Source organism: Delphinus delphis, chromosome 11 (genome assembly GCF_949987515.2).
Source record: "Delphinus delphis chromosome 11, mDelDel1.2, whole genome shotgun sequence".
Classification (NCBI taxonomy): Eukaryota; Metazoa; Chordata; class Mammalia; order Artiodactyla; family Delphinidae; genus Delphinus; species Delphinus delphis.
In genome coordinates, this window is record NC_082693.1 from 38,142,772 (window position 1) to 38,148,771 (window position 6,000).

Consider the following 6,000-nt stretch of genomic DNA (forward strand, 5'->3'; position numbering starts at 1 on the left):
CCAAAGGGAGAGGACCAAGAATACAGGGAGAGCAGATCTAGCCGTCCTCTGGGGACACCTGAACCCCTGGGATTGCTGATGTAACGGATGGCCAAGTGGGATTTTCCTTGATTTTCTAAAGAAAAAAAAAAAAAGAAAATGGCCCCAGGAAAACAGGAGAGAGCTTTCTCCCAAGCGATTCCCAAGGCCAGCTTTTAGTGCCCCATGACCCTCTCCCCAGCTCAAGCATCTTTCTGACTGCTGGTCCCCAGCCCAAGTTCATGTAGGCCCAGGTTTACGCCTGCTGGGATCGATGCAATGTCTGCATCCCTCAGCCTCTTCCTGCACTGTGGGAAAGGTAGCACCCAAGTCCCAGGTCCTGCCAGCTCCAAGCGAGATATTCGGGACCCTTCGCATCAGATCCCTTGCTCACCTCCACAATCACCTCGGCCAGCCTGACATCCTTGGCTACCTGACTACTGTCCAGCTTCCCCCAGAACCCGTCCCTGTGTCCTCATCTACAAATAGGGACATGACAGTGCCCAGGTCACAGGTGGCCACGGGGACCAAGATCTCTGCGCAGCACTCAGCACAGGGCCCGGCACACGGGAGCGTTATATGTTCGCTCTCATTATTAGAGCGGTTACTGTTGTTAGTACAGTTGCGGAGAGTTCAGGGCCCAGAGAGGTGCCGTGGAGGCCAGGAAGCCTGTTCTCCATCCCCGAGGCTCCACCCCAAACATTGCCCAGAGAGCCACATGTCTGCCGAACTGGGAGAAAACGGACGACCCCACCCATTGGCTGCGACTCCTAGAAATCCGGCTGCTCGGGGTAGGGAGAACGGATGGTTCTAATCTCTCCCTGACAAGCAGAGAAGCTGGGCTACACATCTGGACTTTTCCTCCACAGGGAAGATGAGGCCGTGACTCCCAAGGTGCCACCGATTGCTCACTGCTTCTGCTCATAGCGCGTCCTTTCCCTCTCTCACCCCGTGAGTCTCTTTCCTACCTTCTCCGGCATCCAGGGCTTATAGGGCATCTGTTCTCCCCTTCGTGGGACCTTGCTCAGCAGCCCGGGGGCGCCCCCTTTCGGTTGTCAGGGCAGCGGCACTTCCTCGCCCCATTCACGGCCACCACAGCAGGCCTTGGAAGGCAGAGTGATGGGAAAGGCTGGCAGAGGCCAGGGGCCCGGAGCCGGGGGTGGGGCAGTAAGGGCTGCAGCCACCCTGGCTCTTGGCAGCCCTGGAAAGCCATTCACTTATCCTAGCATAGATTCTGAGGCCTGTGTCAGAATCCCTGAGGGATCCCAGGGTCCTCTGAGAGGGGTGGGGCTGGGGTAACTCTCTACCAGACGGCTCCAGTCCCATAAGGGGCTGATTTACCCAAAGGCATCCTGTCTCTCTTCTGCATTATTAGTGAAGAGGTGAACACTTCTCACGTATTCATGAGCCTTCTCAGGAAGAGGCCAAGTGGGGAGGCTCCCATTTACTTTAGAGGGTAGCAGCAGACACCCGCAAGCCGCTACTCAGTTCCTGTGTGAATGATTTCCCCAATAGAGCTTTTCCAGGGCTTCTGTTTGGTCAGAATTCCAGCCGTCCTGCTGTGCCGTGTAGATTTCTTCTTGGGGACCATACTGGAGGGCCGAGGAGGCCACAACATTTCTTCTTGGCCTCACACTGTGCTGGGTATTGGTTCTGGCCTCTGATGCCTTATCTACGATGGTGACCCCTGCCTGGTTTTAAGCACTGACTATGTGGCATGCTGTATGCTAGGACTCAGAGACACCATGGTGAGCCGCCCAGGGACCCGGCCCTCATGAAGCTTACAGTCTACTGAGGGAGACAAACAGGAATCTCCAACTCAGATCCGCACTGCAATACAGGTAGGCACAGGTGTGACAGGAGCACGTGGGAGAGCACCTGGCCTGGTCTTGGAGAGGGAGAGAGGCTCTTTAGAGGACGTCACTTCTCTGCGCCTCAACTGAGACAGAAGGGACCATAGTTTAACATGGCAGTGGTGAGAAGGGTAAAGAGGGGTCCGGGCAGGTGATACCATGTGAGCAAAGGCTATGAGGCAAAAAGGAAAGAGCCTTTTGGAGGTGGAGAAACTAGCTCCATATGGCTGGAGAGAGAGAGGGGTCGCAAGAAAGAAAGAAACCAACTGACCACACTCATTTCAGTCGGAAGTAAATTCCATTCTTTCCTCTACCGAGTGTACTTCTCGTAAACACACTGAGTCTTGAATACCAGGAATTTTAAATTACTGCAATGATATTTTGCAACCAAAGACTTTCAGACTCCATTCAGCTTCCCATTCCAACCAGAATTGACCTTGAGATTTGTGAAGGAAGTAAAAATGGGCCTCCTTCCCAACTGCTCACGGAGAAAGGGCCCCCCAGGTCAGGAAGGCAGCGGGCCTCTTCTACCGCACTGGTGCACACCACTTGTTCTCCTTTGGGGGGGGATGCTTTCCCCTGGGATTATTCCATCAGTAATTGAGTTGGAAAGGAGAGGTAGAGGAGAGAATTCTGGAAAATCCTGCCCAGCTAAATAGGAAAACATACTTTTTGTGAGAGAAAACCCAAAGAAAGAACAAAAGATTCAACAAGGGCAGATGGAAGTTGTGAACAATTCAGTGGCACGTCCCCAGTCAATCCTTATTTGATGCGTCAATCTGTCCAGGGTGGCCAGATGCGGTTGCCGGGCACAGGGAGAGCTGCCTTACCACAGAACCCACCGCTCCCCACATTTGCGTCCGCCAGCGCGCTCAGCTTACTCCTCTCTCCCAGTCAACAAGGTCACTTCCCTGTTGCCAGGAATCCCTCTAAGGGCACCAACCACTATGGTCACGAACAACTTGCGCCATGGACATGTGTGGGAAGTCCGTTGCATGTGTGGGCACACGCCAGCCCCTACCCTGGGTCCAGACGTCCACGTTCACTGCTGGCCCATGACATGACACAAGCACAGCCTTCCCCTTAGAGCTATCATTGAAGATAACCCTCTTGTTTCAATGTTTCAGGCCAAACCGCTGGAGGATTCTTCCCTGGGGCCACAAAGTGGTAGGAAGTAGTGGCCTTTGTCCTAACCCATGAACCCTCTCCAAACTAAACCCTACCCATTGGCTATCTTCCTCTTCCTTGTTTTTCTTTGGTACCCAGGGGCAAAGATGGGACAGATTCGCTACACAGAGTGGCATTCAATGCTGCCTCAGGGTACAGGAGAAGCTGAGACCAGGTCTCCAACAATCCTCTCATAGGACTGTTGTATCCGCTGAGATTAAAAAAAAAAGCGTGTTAGGGCTTCCCTGGTGGCGCAGTGGTTGAGAGTCCGCCTGCCGATGCAGGGGACACGGGTTCGTGCCCCAGTCCGGGAAGATCCCACATGCCGTGGAGCGGCTGGGCCTGTGAGCCATGGCCGCTGAGCCTGCGTGTCCGGAGCCTGCGCTCCGCAACGGGAGAGGCCACAACAGTGAGAGGCCCGCGTAACGCAAAAAAAAAAAAAAAAAAAAAAAAGCGTGTTATAAAATTGCTATACTCCGTACCAATGTTAGTTATTAGTTTACCATCATTTTCCCAGGTATTTAAGAGGGGGAGGAGGTCTATACTCCAGAGCAACAACTTCTTTCCCTCCTTGGCTGTCTGCAGCCCACAGCTGCCCACCTGGACCTCCACACCAGGTAACAGAATTTCCACTCCCTTCACTCAACACTCCTTCGGGCAGAGGCAAACATCCTTGGCTGTCTGCAGCCCCCCAGCTGCCCTCCTGGACCTCCACACCAGGTAACAGAATTTCCACTCCCTTCACTCAACACTCCTTCGGGCAGAGGCAAACATCCCTGGAGAAGGAATCTGATGGAACAGCTCAGGGCCTGCACTCAATCAAAGGAGCTGTGAGTGAACTGCACTCCAGCTGGCTGGGCAGGCTGCACACTGTCAGCTGGAGTGGCCGCTGGTCAGGCAGCCTGATGAGCAGCTTTCTAGGGAAGAAGGCCAGAGCTTGTGGCCATCGCAGCCCCTGGGGGAAGAGGTGGTACCCCTCCACCCACCGCCTCCCCTTTGCTCCCCGACTCACCACTTTTCCCAGTACTCCTCCTGTCCTGAAACACACTTCTGCAGCCAGGCTTTTCAGTAATCCAGGATTGACGTTTAACAGAGACAAAAATAATTCTCTTGAGTGAGCTATTTTCTGCCCAGCTTGGGGAATAATAGCTCAGGGTGACAGGCAGTCGGGGTGGGCGTGGAGAGGAGGCTGGCCACGGGCCACCCTTTGGTTTAGGGCCTTCCCCGTGCCCCACGCCACACTCACCCTGGAGCGGGAATTTCAGGGAGGTGGAGACCTCAGGCAGGGGCTCCGGACTACCAGCTCTCCCCCCTACCCTCCCACCTGTGGATGCCAGGTGAGGGGTGAGGGCGGCAGGTATGGGAAGGCCTGCGGGAGCCAGGGGCTCCCCGCACACCAGGTTTCAGTCCTCCCTGGCTATGGCTCCCTTATGGAATGGAAGGAAAAGAATTAAACATTGCTACTTTACCAAGCCTCCAAAAGGGAATTCTACACCCATTTGCCTATCACACAGGAATGTTGTATCAGCTGAGATTAAAAAAAAAGTGTGTTATAAAATTGTTATACTGCATACCAATGTTAGTTATTAGTTTACAATGATTTTCCCAGGTATTTAAGAGGGAGAGGGAGGCCTGTTCTCAGGCGTAAAGGGGAAAGCTGTGAAAAAACATTCTGAAGTATAACATGGACCGTGATCCCGTCTCTGACAGCATGAGGTCCTCACAGCCCGGGAGAGCCCACAGTGCCGTGAGGGTTTCAGACCCGGCCTGATAAGCGTCATTCATTGCCTACCGAGCCCAATCCAAAAATGTCACTTTTTTTTGAGGGGGGGGGCGGGGGCTAGAGACCCTTTCTTTGACTGTTAGTTTCCTTTTGATTTTTCTACATCGAACCTTCCTTCTCATATCTACAGGGAAATATCTGACTGGGAAGACACAGTAGAGGGGGAAGGAGGAAGGAAGGAAGGAGGGAGGGAGAGAGAAAGATAAGGAGGAAAGGAGAGGATTTATTTTTTATCATCAGACTGAAAGATTTCATTATAACTCTCTAGAAAGAAACACTCTGCACTGTAAAGTATTATCACACGATGGGAGGGGTACCCATGGAGAGGAATCATTCATGCCTTTAGTAAGGAATTCTATATACACTAGGGCTTTCCTGGTCCCTCTCCAGGTAACAGCCATCTCTTAAAGGAAAGGAACTACCAGAGGACACACAGGAGGCCTACAGACTAAACCTGACCATGAGCGAGTTCTGTCTGTCACCCCCCTACTCATCACCACCAGTGATTATACGTTTTTGAATTGCCTGTCAATGTTTCCAAAAGAGAGAGAGATTTGACTTTTGGAAAAAACCTGGATGTCCCGCTTCCTATTAAAAATATTGTATAATCTGGCCACACTGTGCTGCAGTTCCAGTGGCCACCCTGCTGGCCTGGGGCGGGGCTGTCCCTCTAGACCAGGCCTGTGCCATCCCACCAGGCTTTGCACTCACTGTTACCTACCTGGCCCTAGTTCCCGGAACAAGCCCCCAGCTTCAGCCGAGCTCTGTGATGAGGGAGACACTTGAGAGAAGAGGCTCTGGAGGCAGCCTGCCAGGGTGCCAACCCTGCCTTCCCTCCCTGCCAGAGGTGTGACCAGAACCAATGACCTGAGCTCTCTACGCTTCCGTTCCCTCGCCTGTCAAATGAGAAAAAATAACAATACCTACCTCATTCATCTGTGAGGATTAAATGAGATATAATGTATGTAAAGTGCTCAGCACAGGGCCTGGTGCGTGGCACCTGCTCAGTGTTAGCGCTTGTTATTATGCACAGTTGGTTCAATTCATCTGAGCTGCAGTCCAGAGTTTTAAGGATGTTTTAGTCACACGAAGCGATTGCCCTCCAACTCTCTTTTCTAGCTTAGGGGACCCGGTCTACCTAAAAAACAACCCAATAGACATCTACTGAGCATATCCATG